Genomic DNA, 411 nt, shown 5'->3' with positions numbered 1-411 from the left:
TGGTTTTTAAATCACCTTCCCAACATTTAAATTCAAATCAATATATTCATTATTCAAATACACTTTGACACGCACTTTTTAATGAATTTAAATCCGTTCAGAGACAGATCCGCTGAAAAAAAAACCTCTAAAATTTACTGGTTTTGAATATAAAAATTACAATTTTTGACATAATATAAATCCTCAAATTTTTCTTGGATAGACTAATAATGTTTTAAAATGGTATTTTTTTAGCTTCATTTTTATCCTGCACATAGCAGGTTAGGCAGAGGAAACCTGCGTAGCGTAGTTTTGAAGTATTGGGTGTTGAATTATGGGTGTTACCCAAGCAAGAAAAGAAAAATAGTAAATGCAACAGGTTGTGAGTTCGATTTCCACTCGAGAAAATAATTGGCAAATATGTATTGTTTA

The sequence above is a fragment of the Heliconius melpomene genome, chromosome 12 (assembly GCF_056956725.1).
Source record: "Heliconius melpomene rosina isolate 202511_hmr_F chromosome 12, ASM5695672v1, whole genome shotgun sequence".
Taxonomy (NCBI): Eukaryota; Metazoa; Arthropoda; class Insecta; order Lepidoptera; family Nymphalidae; genus Heliconius; species Heliconius melpomene.
The sequence above is the reverse complement of the archived record's forward strand: the minus strand, read 5'-3'. Positions refer to the sequence as shown.